Raw genomic sequence first — 16,215 nt, 5'->3', positions numbered from 1 at the left:
TTACTCCGTACTTATCCCCAAGAGATGAAAACTAATTAAAAGAGATGTGCTGTAGATATGCTGATTTGACTTACTCCAAACACCTTTGCTTCCCAACTATGACATGTAAGTCAGTGCTACCATGTTGATGCCTTTCAAACATCATACTAATAAGCTTCTAATTGGCCAAAAGGTCAGAAAGGATGTAGCTTGGAGGAAAAATAACTTAGTTGGAATTAATTTACCACCAAGTAAATCAAAGGACCAAAAAAAAAAAAAAAAAGGTGTTTCCTCCTTGGAATGATTCTTATGTGTATTTACATAAAGGATAACCAGTTGAACACTTACTTTGGGTATATATCTCTGTGTGGCCACTAGATATTTTAGTCAATTCAATTTAACATATACTTATGAAATTGAAATCAATACCTAGGGAATACAGTCACTTAAAAGTATATAATTTAAATTAAAGTTTATGGAAAAAAGTTCTTTCAGATGACCACTTGACAATAAATAGCCACATATCTAGTAATTGATCAACAAGATCAAGTTTGTAGTCTACCTTAAAGAAATAAACATTGGGGGGGAAAAATGACAAAAATGTCCAAAAAGCCAAAACGGATTTCACAAACCAGGGCCCCCACATTGATTTAAAATAGTTATAACTTTTAGCAAAAAGGGAGCATTATGAGAATATCTGTTAATGACTATAACCAAATACAGTTTTTCCAGTAGAAAGCTCCTACTCCTCTTGCAGCCTATGACACCGAATTATAATGGAATCTCTTCACAATATTGCCTTCTGCAGGGGTCAGAAAATCATGGCCAACAGGCCAAATATTGCCTACCACTTTCGTTTTTAAATAAAATATTCTTGGAACGCAGAAATGTTCATTCGTTTATGGATCGTCTATGGCTATTTGGGTATTGTGGAGGCAGAGTTGAGTAGTTATGACAGACTGTATGGGTCACAAAGCAAAAAATATTTACTACCTGGTCCTTTACAGAAAAAGTTTGCCAACCCCTGGCCTGTTCTAAATTAACAGGAATTTTAAATATACACAAAAATATTTCAAGGCAATATCACAATATAAGCATAAAGCATGTAATTTAAGGTGTTAAATATCCGTGATTCAGATAAGTTATGTTTTAACAGAGGATTCTAAAGCTTGTACTGGTTGTTTTTATGTCCCTTATGTGATTTTCCACTCCATTTATAAATTGTTCCAGAAGGCCAAGGCCAGGTTCACAGACTTCTTTTTTTTTTTTCCTGCAGGACTGTAAGACATGGTCATCTTCCACCATTCCCACTATATATTCTATCTCTGGTCCTATCGATTTCTCATCAGTCCCCTATTCACTACTCCTCTATATTCTGGGTTTTGGATCTGCTGTTGCCCACAGCAAAATCTCATTCATCCATCAAGATTTAGACCTAACCCCACTTCCGTATTTGTGGACAGCACTGGTCTCGCCACCTACAGGGGCTCCAGTAGCAATTTGGAATGCAGATCTACAAAACACACATATTGTATCATGGCTTTTTCCATCTGATGTTCAAAAACCCAACACTCATTAGTAATTTCCTTCTTTTTTTTTTTAAGATTTTATTTATTTATTTGAGAGAGAGAGAATGAGAGACAGAGAGCATGAGAGGGAGGAGGGTCAGAGGGAGAAGCAGACTCCCTGCCGAGCAGGGAGCCCGATGCGGGACTCGATCCCGGGACTCCAGGATCATGACCTGAGCCGAAGGCAGTCGCTTAACCAACTGAGCCACCCAGGCGCCCCAGTAATTTCCTTCTCTTGCTCCACCTATACAATAGTTTCCTCTTCTTACCACCCCCTCCCAATCCGATCTTCCACAAAGCAACCAAAGTGATCTTTTCAAAACATAAATCAGAGGTGTCATGACAACCAGGACTTGGTTGAAATTCCCCGTATCAAGAAAAGTGTCTGGCACGTGGTAGGTGTTCAATGAATATTTACTGAATAAACATTTTCTTCTGTGCTCCATGCTACACCACTTAACATACAGACATAGCAGTTCTTTGTTTTTAAGGAACTTAAGGCCAAATTGAGAAGAAAAGAAAAATAAATACTTGAAAAGTAACTAGGTACTCCATAGTTAACTTACAAGTGTCTGACTTCTAGGCACATGTTAAAGAGTGCATGCAGATGCTGTGGGTAGCACTGAACTGGGTGGAGAGAAGAACATCTGTACAGGAGATAAAGGCAGGAGGAGATGCATGGGGAGCAGAGTCAGCAAGGCAGCCAAGTGGAGGAGCCCTGGCTTGTCTGCAATTACTGAGGTGCTTCCTTCCTGGAGGCAAGGAGATGGGGAAGAAGAGCAAATCCTAGGAGGCTTGGTATCTCCTGGGACTGCTAATCCAGCACGCTACCCTATGTTCCCACATGAAAGAGTTAACTACAAGCACTGACTGTGATACACATCACAGAGTGGAATCAGCCCTCCTCCCCAACCCCTCCTCAGAGAGAGTTCAGCAATTTGCAAGTGATCTACGAAAATAGGAAGCAAAGTGTGCCACTTGAGGGATGCAGGGTTGTGCCAGAGACTCTGCATTGGGGAATGAAACATAAATCAGGCCTCTTCATATTTATTACACTTACATTTCTAAAAGTTATTACAAACCTGTTGATTAGATTGTTGCTGGCTTCAGGGGTTTTGTATTGAGGGGAGGGCTAAGTAAAGTAATTATTTAAAGGAAGCAGAGGGCCTATGATACACACTATAATCCTCAGGCTATTTTTGAATGCTTATATTAGATAATTTTGTTACTAGAAAAAAGAGTCTGAGATTTAAGGGCAAGTGAATGGGGCAATAATATAAACTTTGCTGGGGTAAGAAACCATCTCACCACACTGCCTTTTCATCTTTCGTAATCTATATCAGCTCACTATTGTGCCCATCATACCCACAGTGAATCATTCCTCCCAGTGTGCTAAACATCCTACATTTCATCACCAGTGTTTAATAAAGTTTTTCTTATAAACTTCTGAATTGATTTGGACTGATCTAAATATCAATATACGTTATAAACTTTTGAATTGATTGTTTAAATATCGGTGGGGAGCAGTTGTGTTCAACAGCTTCTTTTCTTTGTTGTTATTGACTATTTTTTCTTTGCTAGGTCATCCCTCTATAAGATCAAGTCACATGTAAATCCAATTTGGACTTAAAGCTATTGTCTAGCAAAATAAATATGTATTTTATTTCTAGAAGTCATTTATTTTTTTTCTCTATAATTCAAGAAAGGCTGTATCCTCCACCTTCTTACCATCTATTTTTCATGTTTATACCTCATCAGCTTTCAGTCCAGGTGTTTATTCACCAAATATTTCTGAATGCCTGCCTTGTGTCAGACATGTGTTAGGTGACGAGGATACTGTGATAAACGAGCAGAGCAGGTCATTGCCCTCTTTGAGCTTATATTGTTGAGGAGGGTGGAGAAGATAAAAAATGAAATAAAAAGTATGCTGAGAAAGAGAATAATCGAACGTGGGCTGCTACTTACTTTAAGGGAAGTGACATTGAGGCTTAGACTTCAAGGTGAAGAACCAGAGAGAAAAGATTCTGGCAGAAGACTAGCAGTCGGGGAAATATGAGTTTTTTAAATAAGGCCAAGTAGCTGGGAATTAAATATCTGTGTTATGGTCCCAAATCTACAGTTGACATTTTTCTATATCTTTTTCACATATGCTTCATAATTTTGGATTTTATTCTGAGGATGAATACAACTCAGATTAGTATTACCTGAATGTCCATTTCCAAGACTCTTTTCTTCCCATTCAGGTCATTCTGGTGGAAGCTGAAAAGACTAATTCATAAACCATGATGTGGGTTCAACAGATTGGAACATCATATAGCTGAAGAATATGTATAATCATTATAGGACTTTACATCACCTCCAAGTAAGTGTCAAAATCAAATTTAAAACTCAGAATGTATTTTTGCTAAGAAAAGAAAATATATAGTTCCCAGATTAAGAGATATAATACAAATTACACAACAATAATACTGATTAGCAGTTTGAATTTTATGAACATTTTGAAATATCAAAGGAGATACTTTGTAGGTTTCAATTATGCATCAAGGTATCCAGAACTTGGAAACAAACAAGCAAAAGTCACCAGAGGATATGAAAAACTCCAATTTATTTTATTTTTTATTTTTTATTATTTTTTTTAAAGATTTTATTTATTTATTTATTTGAGAGAGAGAGAATGAGAGACAGAGAGCATGAGAGGGAGGAGGGTCAAAGGGAGAAGCAGACCCCCTGCCGAGCAGGGAGCCCGATGCGGGACTCGATCCTGGGACTCCAGGATCATGACCCGAGCCGAAGGCAGTCGCTTAACCGACTGAGCCACCCAGGCTCCCCTGAAAAACTCCAATTTAAATTCTTTCCCAAGTATCACTTAGGAACCATCAACTATACCTGCTCTAAGTGAGGAAACTTTTCATTACAATATGGTGTTGAATGTTTACTCTGAATGAAATTCAGCATATCCTGAAAGTGGGAATTAAAAGCAACCACATTAAATGATTTATCAAAAAGACATCAGGAAACTGTAAGAGGGCTGTAAAAGTATAAAGGGACATAATGTTTCATTTATAATGAAGTACTGATTATCTTGTAGATTATATTGTTTGTTTCTGTTATATTTCATGATCTATGAATTAAGCACCAATTACAATGCTTTCTTTGCAAAAAGATAAAATGGGGACCAAAAATCCTCAGGTTTAATCCATTTGTAAAGAATAAACAGATTTTGATAATTACTTCCTGTTATGAAACTGAATTCTGATAAATAAGAATATAATGTTTTAAAATTCAAGAGCTTAGTCGTAGAATCAATGGACATAGAGTATTAGGTTAAGGTAAAAAACCCATCAAGCTGTTGTCTCATTAACTGGGCCAGAAAAACAGTAAAGCAAACCATCATCTGGGGCACTGTTCGTTATCCAGAAACTTATTTCTGGTGCAACTCATTGCATCTGCTATATCTGATCCCAACTGTTCCCTTGAGTAACACAGAGAGTTGATCACTTAAGTTAGATGTATATTTCATAGCAGAATTTATTATGATTAATAGAATTACCATAAAAAGGAAAATAAATTTTTGAATGAAATATACTTAAAACTGATAGTTTTCTACTACTGTCAACCTAATTCTATGCATCCTTGATAACACCAGAAATTTCATACGTAAGGTAAAAAACATGTTCTAAAGATTGGTTAAGCTGATTATTAACATAACTGAACATCAAAAGCAAAAAGGAAAAATATACTTAAGAGACCTTAAAGACAAAAAAAAGAGACTTTAAACACAAACAATTCATTATCTATAAACGACTTTTTTTTTCTATAAACGACTTTAATTATAAATGACAAAGTTGAAGAAAAGATAGGTCCTTGGTAATTAAAGATGTTAGACTGCTAATCATATGATAAAGTTCTAGAATTTTGTGAAAGTTCCAGATTTACATAACTTCTTAGATTTGGAGAGCCATACCCACTGTCAAATTATTTTCTTGGTTAAGCCTCATGGTAATCATGTAGGAAGATAGGACTCATATTATACCTTCCATACTCTGCTGTATGATGATCGATGCCATGCTATGGTTTCGGCAAAACAGGGTTTGACTGAAGAGACAAAAGAGACAGATCTCCTATGGCACAGGCCAAATCCTCAAAGGAACAGACAGGATGAAGAGGTCCCAAGAGTCTTAATTCAAATTTCAGGAATAATTAGTACTAGGACAGCTAATCAGGGCACTTAGGCAGAGTTAAATGTTTCAGAACCAGAAGAAGGTAAATAGTCCTATAACGGCAGCCACCCTGAGTTAGAACAACTTCCCATCTGTAGGCAGAACTGTAAGAATGCCCCAAGATTTTCAGCCCCTTGTGAAATATACCCTCTTTCAGGGCGCCTGGGTGGCTCAGTTGGTTAAGCGACTGCCTTCGGCTCAGGTCATGATCCTGGAGTCCTGGGATCGAGTCCCGCATCGGGCTCCCTGCTCAGCAGGGAGTCTGCTTCTTCCTCTGACCCTCCCCCCTCTCATGTGCTCTCTCTCATTCTCTCTCTCTCAAATAAATAAATAAAATCTTTAAAATATATATATATATACCCTCTTTCAGTTATTCAACCAAATACAAATCTAGGTACTGTAATTGGGGTTTCAAATCAGTTAACTTTAAAATGGGGAGATTATCTGAGTCATCCTGATTTATGCACATAGATTTTTTAAAAGCAGAGAGTTTTTAAATAGTTGTTGGCAGAGGGAGAAGTCAGAGATTCAAAGTATAAGGGGACTTATACAAAACAATTTCTCTGCTGCTGGCTTCAAGCTTAAGGGAGCTTTTTTGGCAAAGTATGTGTTGTCCCGGGTTGATAGCCGGCAAGAAAACAGGGACCCCAGTCCTACAACCACAGGTAACTGAACTCTGCCAATAACCTGAACAAGCTTGGAAAAGGGCCCCCAGCCCCAGATGACACAGCAACCGCAGGCTACCTAGATTTCAGCCATGGGAGACCCTGCACAGAGAATCCAACCAGGCCATCCCAGACTCTTGGCACATGAGAAGCTGTGATATAATAAATGTGTATGGCTCTAAGCCTCTATGATCGTAATAATTTGTTACATAGCAATAAAAAATTAAAACATCATCATTTTGAAGGGTTCAGGCAGAAGAAGCCAGCCAGAGTGGTCATCCAAGAGAGCTGAGATTGAGGTTCTCTGGAAAGGCCAACCTGGAAGGAAGAGGTATACTAAGCAGGATTGATTAGAGAAAAGAAAAGAAAAATCAGAAATCCAAGGAAAAGTTAAATCCTATCAGCTAATCACAGAAAAAGCAGGGAATTCTGGAATTCTAGGACTATAGGAGCAATTCCCAAACTGACTTTTAGTCCACTGGATCCCCTGCTTAGTTAGCAATGAATGTTTATTGAAGGAAACGGGTGGGTAAGTGACGACAGGACAACCTGGGAGCCCAGGAGTTAGCAGAATTCGGCAGGTCAGAGCCTGGCTGCAGGCTCCATCCATCAGTGCATGCAGCTATACCGAGACTGAGAAGAGCAGAGACAGGAACCAATAGGCCCAGTACTGGATCTAAACCTAATTTACTGTATGATTCAATCAAGACTAAGCTCTAAAATCCTCCTAGTAAAGAAAGGAGAGGAGAAAACAGGTAACCTGATCACTTCCAGTTCTAACGCGCCACAGTGCCAGAAGTGGAAATAAAGGCTCTGGTGAACTTGTGCTCCTCCATTACTACTCTTTATGCATCCAAATTAAAATTTTACTTCAAGGAGCAAAAGGGAAAACAAAACATTTGCTACCAGAGAGTAAATAGAGAGGACCAAGTTCTGTGTAATGACCGGAGACCTCTCGTGCAAGCAGGAAGAAAGTGATAAAGGTGAGTACGACTTTGTATTTTGTGAGCTTTCATATTGGCTTTCTAGACACCATCAAGTCTGGGACAACATGTAAAGACCAAAAAATCCCCAAAACCTAAAATTTTCATTCCTATGTGAATTTGCCCCAAGTTAAGTATGTGCATAAGAAGTCCCTGCTGCTCACAGCAGTTTCTTATGACCCTTTTTTATATCTGGCGGAATGATCATACTTGGACCCAAAGCTTATGCAGGATATTTTAATTTAGGATCAAAACAGCTGTTTCCAGGGTAATATGGGCTTCACTGTATATAGAGAATTGCAAATAATGTCATTTATGTCATTATTTGCGTTTAATGTCATGAATGCCACTGGGGATGAAGAGGACTGGTTGGGCCTCCAGGATGTCACTATTAAAATGCAGTTCAGAAAAACAGATGGGGATATTAGCTGGATACATTCTTCAGTAAGTTCATGCTCTTTTAGTTCCAATGAATAAAGCTAAAGTCTTAATACATTTTGTTTTTACCAACATAGGGGAAACATTCCATGAGAATAAATGCTTTCTTTTCTGGGAATTGCTTCCTGTTACATTTTTGCATTTGCAGCTCTCTTAGGACCAGTTTCAACATAAGTCATTGGTACAGAAGTAGTGCTCCTGTTGGGATTCCTTTAAATGGGTCCAGATGGTACTCTCAGTCAATAAGTGATATTACCAGCTTTCAAGAGGAAAGACTTTATTCTCCTTCTTTTCTTTCCTGTTACAAGCCACTAACCCTTGTAGTTAACATCTGAATTTCTAGAAACATCATTTTTTATACCTGAAAATATCATCCACTGTGGTAGTCATAAACTATAAGATAAAAACACAAGATACTCCTGATACAGGATGATACCTTGGTCACTGAAGAAACTCCAAGGTTCTGCAAAAAGGTAACATTTACCATTGCTTTGTCATCAGAACTAGCAAACTGTCTAGCAACGGAACATCCAAATCCACTGAAGTGAATTTGCATCCCAGCAGGTACAGACCTCTTTCAGTAAGTTGAAAACCTTTGGGTCCTCTTTACAAGAAGCAGGGTCTTAACAAATCTGGGCAATCACAGGTTTTTAAAACGCAAAAGAAATTTACAACTGAGAAGAATGTAAGAAAGGGAAGAAGAAATGAGGGAGGAAAAAGTCCCTAAACAGGGTCATATCTATGATATGGACAAGATTACAGAATTCATAGTTTCTACAGTATCTCTGTAAAATTATTAATGTAGAAATGCAAGCAATTTGAAGCCATGCTTTAATAAATTATGTAACATTCCCTAGGTTAAGCTAAAAAGTTAAAATGCCTGGTATGTTTAACTTCTGACTCAGGTTTCCATGCTAGCATATCCACCCTGCAAGTGAACTCATGATGATAACCAGACTATTTAATTCAAAAAGAGTTATGATCTTAGATTTCTGTGTTTCTTACAGGGTTGATGAATACTTGAGGGAGGGGCAGAGAGGAACTGAGCTAAATTGATGCTAAATCTAGTACTAAAGAAATGATATGAACATTTATTCACTGAAAGGGTTTACTTTAGAATTAACAAAAGAGATAACCTTTTTTGGAACCAGCTAAAACCAAAGCAGAGCAAACCCTTTCTCCTAGAAATCATGACTGCCTATCAGCAATTATAAAAACAATAACGCTGACCTTGAATCAGCCTTAAAGGTCTTTGTATACAATTATATTATCAGCTTTATGAATTTTCAGTTGCTATCTCAGCCACAAATTCAATAAATGCAGAGTTGCTCAGTAATAAGAAGATGGCAATTTTAACAGTCTTCACTGAAAAAGGCATTTGAGAAACTCATTTTACCAGCATTTTTTCACGTTAAAAACTGACAGTTCTTTCAAATCCTGCTCAGCACACCTTTGATGAAGACTTGTGACATCTTAGGTAAACCAGAATAAAAACTGAAATCATATTCAGACAAAACCAGGAACGACTTAAATAATATCTGCAATCCTAGGAAATCAGCAGTCAGCTAAATGGCTTTTACACCTAGAAAATTTTTCTTTTATTCAATATTAGGATTCAAAGTAAACTCCTGAAACATCTTATTTTCTCATCTTGAGTTCATAATTTCACTTCCTCTTCTGTAATCCTAAACGTAACAGCCAGCAACAGCACAGAACCCAAAGCAAAAGCGCCTGCGTGTGGAGTTACTGAAATTAACAGATTGCGTATCTTTTACCACCAGCCAGGTAGCATAGCAAACTCGGATTGCTGAAAACTGCTAGAAAACTCTTCAAAACCAGCCAAGTCCTCTGCTTTAGGGAAATCTTTGACAACGCTGGGGACATTACTGGCTGTCAACATCTGTGGGTGTTGCTATGGGCACAGTTACAAAGAACCCCGCCATCTACACAAAAAGGTATCCATGCAGAGAAGGTGGAAGGGACACAGATAAATTGATAAGAAAATCAAAAAGAAGAAATAATTGCACTGGCAATATACCATAGGCACACAATTCTGAGACCATGTTTTACACTAATTCTCTTCCAACTGCAGCTAGAGAATCCAAATTCAACTTAACTGTAACTGTGACTAAACATGAACCAGGGGGTGGAAATAATATCCTACAACTCTGCACGCATACCAATTGTCACAAGTCTTAATTTAAACCTCGAAGTGAATTGCATTTAAAATAATATTTAAACTTCCACTTATAAACCCTTGATAATCGTTTATAAATCTACGGAAGAGAAAAGAACAGGTTACCATGAACAAGAACCTAATATCGATTTTTCGGCGGTGCAGTAAGGCATCTCCATTCTATCTGGCTACTGTCAAAGCCACTCTAACAGCTGGAGTCAAATTGCACTATTTACAGCAAGAGCCCTTGTCAAGTGGACCGTAAGTATCCTAACAATACACTATTCAAATGGCACTTTGCCACACAAATTGCTGACTTGATGAATAACCCATGTCAATGACTAAGGCCAATATAAAAGTTTCATTTTTATGAGAGGCTTTACATTCACACATTAAGTAAGCTTTCTTTGAAGAACCATTAGGCTATATATTTCAGGGACGCTGAAAATAATTAAAATCTGTCTAACTACATCAAGGGAACTTGACAACATTAATATGGATCTGGTGTTAACTACATTTGTCACACGAGTCAGAACAGTGCCCTTCTGTTCCTGGCACTCCCCACCGACACGTGCAGCACAATGTGGGACTTCAACCAGCCACGCACCATGACATACGAGCATTCTCCTTTTGTGCCTCAAATCTACACGGTCAACGAATGTTTAGATACAAGCAATGCTTTGAAGTCCTGTGAGGAAATTCATGGTTGCTTCTGTGTGCAGAGGGACAGCTGGGGTCATTTAATGGTGTGTTTTGTACTTTTCACAGTGACTCTGAGACCTCCTAAATTAGTTTTGAAAGAAAGCTGTGAGATGCTTTTCATACTTTTCCTCAACACTGAGGTGACCACATCATAAAGTTTAAATTTATGCCATAAAATGAGAAAGGGACATTCTTCATAAAGGAGCCATCAAAAGAAGGTATTAAGTATTACAGAGATGCTTATTTAACTATTATATGTCATAGGAGTGGTTATACTCTATCAAAAAGTTGTATCACTTCACATGTTCAAAAAGCAAATTGGTTTGTATATTTCTCTGCTACTGTATATTTTTCTGTCTTAATAAGAAGAGTGTTGTCATTTAGAAACTCAAGTTTTGTCTACGGCCATACCACCCTGAAAGTGCCCAATCTCGTCTGATCTCGGAAGCTAAGCAGGGTCGGGCCTGGTTAGTACTTGGATGGGAAACTCAAGTTTTAAGCTGACATTCACTAGATCAAAATACTCAGAAAAAAATCTTAATCCAACGTATACAGAGAGAAATTCCTGTATTTTAGAAATTCCTATATTTTAGTGACGTGCTTGGATGTCTAATAACAAAGATTTATTTTCTTTTAAAGTTACCCAAAATTGATGCAAAATATTTTGTACATTAGAAAAAAATAGCTATATGCTCTTCATTACATTAAAAACTATACCAAAAATTAACTACTCATCAAGAAGGTGAAAATTATCATTCTTTATTAAGGATTTATCCCTATGTATGCAATTAATTGTTTTCAAATACATGTTATTTGTTCTTTTCTATAGTGATTAAATTTTGGTAATAAAATATAAATAATTCAATCAAGCCTGAGTTATTGTATATTATGTAATGTTGCCACATGAATTATTATTTCATATTTATACATGTAAATTTACAGGTAACATTTTAAAGCATTATCATTTAGAAACTACTCTAATTCTGTTCTGGTTATGTTTTTGTGTCATGAAATATGAAAGAACTAACATTTCATTTTGATAAAGTAATCAGTAGTGGGATCCAATTTTTTATTGGTGGCCTACCAGTGCACCATCTGTGTTTTATGAGAGGTAGCAGGATAAAGCCCTAATAAGATTTTTCGGCAAATGGTACCAAACAGACATCACTCAAGGTCAAGTGAGGGTTAAAAAATATGTATTTCTAGAAAGCTCACTGGAATATAAATAAATGTAAATGAATTCCTTATCTATAATCAATTTTATATGTTTGGAAAAAGATGTATGTACAAGTACATCATTTAGAGGAAATGCCATTAAAAAATCTTGCTTGGATTGGGAGCTATCATGTGCACATTTGTTTTTCTCAAAAGGCAGATTTCCAAACACATGTGCATTTCATGATTTCTATCAGGGAATAGACATGATACAAGGTCTTTGGGATTGCATTCTACATAGTGCAGAAGAAGTTGGAATAAGTTGTTTTATTAAAAATTCAGGTATCCAGGGAGAGAAGATGTGTTGGCTGTTTTGCCAGTTCCTCCTAGTGCCTCATGGTCTCAAAGTCTAGAGAGGACTGTTTAGATCAGAAATTGGCAAACTGTAGCCAGTGAGCATCAAATCTGGTCCACTGCCTGTGTTTGTAAATAAAGTTTTATTGGAGTACAGCAACACTTGTTTGCTTAAGAATTGTTTATGGTAGCTTCTTTGCTCCAACAGCAGAGCTGAGTAGTTACAACAGTGAAAATCTGGCCCTCAAAGCCTAAAATGTTTATCATCGGATTCTTTACAAAAAAGTTTGCTTATCTCTGGTTAAGTTCAACACTGTCTGATACAAATAAAATGTAAACCACATATATAATTTTAGAATGCCTAGTAGCCTTATTAAAAAAAAAAACAACTCTTTAGAAACAGGTAAAATTTAATAACATATTTTATTTAACCCTATATATAAAAAGATCATTTTAACATGTGGTGCTAGCCACATTTCAAGTGTTCAATAGCCATATGTGATTAGTGGCTACCATATTAAACAGTGCAGTGCTAAACAATCAACCAGGGGGGCTGTTGGGCCCTATCCGGTAGAAAATTAGTCTTTTTTTTTAAGAAAAGGGCATTCCCAGGACACGACAATGGGTCTAAATTGTGACAGTTAAAATAATCCTATTTATTACTCATTTACAGACAAGAAATGCAAAAAAAAAAAAAAAAAAGGAAAGAAAAAGAGTTTAAAAGTAAGCAACCAACCAACAGACAAAACAGGCCTTTTCTCCTTAAAATATGATGCAGCTACAAAGATTTCTGCCATGTAGACATGATTTTAGTAAGGTTGTTTATTTCCTACTTTGAAGCTAAATCCCTCCCACTGCAATTTAAACAGCTTCTATCTTGTTTTATCCTCAGCAGAATCTGAGAAAAGCAGTTCCCCATCACTAATATGATACTGTATTCCTTTAAATCCTTTAAGACTCTGGCCCTCTCCTACTCCAGAGATTTTTCTTTGTCTAGCTGCACAAATTCAACAACTCCAGCATTTCAAATTGGACCCATTTTGAAAATGTTGTATTGTGTTTGTTATTCTCTATAGAATCTGTTCCCAAATCCATATGCACTCTTCCAATGCAAGAAGAAAACTTGAATATAGCATTCAAGTAAATTCCAAATATTTCGAAACACAAGTGGCTCGCCACACAGATCTAACATGCTTTTCTTCCGTTTAAACAATTCACTCTACCATTTGAAAGTATTTCACTGCATGTCACTAAAATCCACACAAAAAAGTTCTGAGACACAAAGTAACTTTAGACATTTCTACATTTCACAGGGTTCCTGTACCTCATTTTCCTACCTCTAAAATGAGTGTGATTCAAACCCTCTTCTTTCAAACTATTTTTTTTTCTTATGAAAACCCATGAAGGATTTTATTATATTAACAATAAGGAAAATGGAGAATTTCCAAGCACTCTTGAAATTTCACACGTATTAAATTTGTAAATAAAAGATTAAGATAAAACAATCTCAAGAGCTTAAATCAAAGAGAATGAAAGGAAGATATGCAGCACATAACTGGAGAAGATAGAACTTAGGGGAAGCACAAATAAAAACAGCTCTAATTAGCAGTAAGCTCAATAATAATAGAAGTATGGTGTCTAGAACAAAGGAGGTGATAGTCCTGTTTGATTAAACTCGCCAGCTCTGAAGAGAGCAAAGGTTAGAAATCGCAGTCATCTAAGGCAAAGGGCACTTGCAAGGAAATAAAGCTGGAATAAGCCTAAAAGTAGGAAAACAAGACTCCGGCATTTTACTGCTTCCTGGAGTCAAGAAAGAAACAAAATTACATAAAGAAAATGAAATCTATATATACTATTACCACTACCTAAAGGGTAGCTCTGAGGTCCTCCAAGAAACTGAAAGAAATAGTAATCAGTTTACCTTCTGGGAATTAAACTAGTAAAATAGGCACTTGATGAATGAGATTTGCTACTACAGACCCTGGGCGTCTGACATGCACGAGTCAAGACATCTCCTTCTCGTCTGCTATTCTAGCATATAATTCCCCCTATAAGATGCACACTTTGTTATGCATAGAGAGCAGGAAAGCCACATTAAGACGGGAGTGTGGAGCAGTCATCTGGGCTCACCCACCGGGCTTTATTTACCTCAATCTTATAACATGTATGATTCAATTTCCCACATTTGGAGACTAAGACCTTATGACTGTCATTTTCGGTTGTGAATTCCAAGTTTCATCAGACTGACATACTTTTCCTTATAAAACAGAACCTATTTCAAGAACGTGAAAAGCAGTTTTGGGAATCTAAAACCAATCTGACTAAACGAGAAAAGAAAAACAACAAACCAACAATGACAGGCTGTAGCCTAATGACTGGTTTTAACATCTGAAGGAGGAAAGTATGAACAAAAGTGGGTGGCCTAAATGCAGTCTTAAAAAATAAAGATGCAAAATTTAGGAATTTGTCAATGTAGATCAGCCTTATCCAAGAAACGCAGTACCTCGCATCAGACTCTCAGAGCTCAGGGAATGAGCAGCCCCTGCCCCTGAACCCCTCTGTGAAAACCCATCTCCCTCTTCCTCGCTGCTACCCTTAGCTTTGCTGCAATGACAATGTGCTGAGTGATGAACAAAATTTCAATGACATTTATCATCAGAAACTAGAGCATTGTCATTCTAGTTTGTACATGCATTTCTTGGGTGTTTGGTTAGTGTGGCTCAGTTCTCAAAAGGTTGATAAAGCCTGGCCCCACTGATGAAATCTAAATCAAGTCTTTAAACCCAAAAAGCTGAAGATCGCACGTGGTGCCCCCACCCCCAACCTGCAGCTTTTTTTTTTAATTAATTTATTTTTTAAGTAGGCTCCATACCCAATGTGAAGCCTGAACTGATGACCCTGAGATCAAGAGTCACATGCTCTATTCAGTGAGCCAGCCAGGTGTCCCACACCCCTCTTTTTCTCCCACCTTGCAGCTTTGAGGCACAGCTTGAGCAGCTCATGAAGCTTTCTTAGAGATGACATATCCTTTTGCCTCTAACCATATATATGCACATGAGATAAAACAAAGCCTTATTTAAAGTCCTTATTAATGGTATTTTAAGTCTTCATAATACTATTAAAATAATGGAAAATGTTAACAAATTAGTGAAATTTTGATTTAGAAATCCCACTTCTGGAAATATATCCCATTAAATAATACTGAATATGAAAAAAAGCTTTAAGGTTCATAGATATGTTATTCATAAAAGTGAAACATAAAAAACAATCCCTATATTAACCACAGGAAAATAATTTAATCAGTAATAGTATATGCAAAGTATAGAGCATGATGCAGTCATTAAAAAGTCATAGATAATATTATGAAAATAGGTTTACATAGAAAATACTCCATTAGATATATAATATAAATGGCATAGTTACAACAACATGATGAGGGGATAACTTAGAAATATAGATGACAAAAAGATGGAAGAGTCCCTTAAAGAAATCAGATTAAATTACCGTATTATTTTACAACTGAAAGTTCTTCATCCAAATCTCTGTGAAGGTGGTTGACTTGGTTTATGGAACTAAATGCAAACTCCATCACTGTGTATTAATTAAAGCTTGGAATCCTAAAGAGCTGGTGATCTTATAGAGGCTGAATGTATAAAAAAATTTCCATACAATAACCCAGTTTTTGTGATACCTTTTTGGTTTATCCATAAAGAAGAGGTCATATATACTCAACTGAAAAACAAAAATGGATCCAGACCACAGAATATAGCCCCACCCCCAACTGAAAACCATCTACAATTCAAAAGCTAATATAAGATTGACCCAATTACGATAGCCAGAACCTATCTTTTCAAAAAGAATGCTGTACCAAACCTAATAATCACTTTAAAAGTTATCCTGATTCACCCGAGATCACTTGGTAGGTATGTCTGGTAGATGTAATCACCTCTCAGTTCTTGTTTCTGTGCTGACATT

The 16,215-nt window shown here is 36.8% G+C and overlaps 1 protein-coding gene across 1 annotated transcript in view; it reads right to left on the bottom strand.

Annotated features, from left to right (window-relative positions):
• WDR72 (WD repeat domain 72) overlaps positions 1-16,215 on the bottom strand; it is a 202,254-nt gene that overhangs the window by 124,454 nt on the left and 61,585 nt on the right. The gene's annotated exons all lie outside the window — the stretch shown is intronic.

This window comes from Mirounga angustirostris, unplaced genomic scaffold, assembly GCF_029215605.1.
Source record: "Mirounga angustirostris isolate CCGP_5_RB_7025 unplaced genomic scaffold, mMirAng1.0.hap1 SCAF_9, whole genome shotgun sequence".
Classification (NCBI taxonomy): Eukaryota; Metazoa; Chordata; class Mammalia; order Carnivora; family Phocidae; genus Mirounga; species Mirounga angustirostris.
Note: the sequence above shows the minus strand (reverse complement) of the source record. Positions and strands in the feature narration are given on the sequence as shown.